The sequence below is a fragment of the Biomphalaria glabrata genome, chromosome 10, assembly GCF_947242115.1.
Source record: "Biomphalaria glabrata chromosome 10, xgBioGlab47.1, whole genome shotgun sequence".
NCBI lineage: Eukaryota > Metazoa > Mollusca > Gastropoda > Planorbidae > Biomphalaria > Biomphalaria glabrata.
Window position 1 is genome coordinate 35,147,386 of NC_074720.1, and position 346 is coordinate 35,147,731.

Sequence of the window (346 nt, forward strand, 5' to 3'; positions counted from 1 at the left end):
GTTAAACTAATAGTTTCTAACTTTTTAGTTAACTTTTGCCCATCACTACAAACGACTGGCGTTGCTGAGACACTTTCACCAAACTGGCTTCCTGGTCGTGCGGTATGCGCTTCGGTCACGATAGTCTTCTAGATCTAACCAGCCGCCATCTCCTGTCATTTTGCAAAAGGTTTGGACTAGAGAGTAATCCTTATTTCTGACGGAATGTCCAAAACGTTTAGAATAAATAAAATAGACAACTTAGAAAAATGCTGGCTGCCAATGAGTTGCAAGACTGAGTAACTGAATTTCAAACATATTTCTGAGTGTTTTTTGTTTGTCAAAGTAATGTAGCAAAAAAACAAAA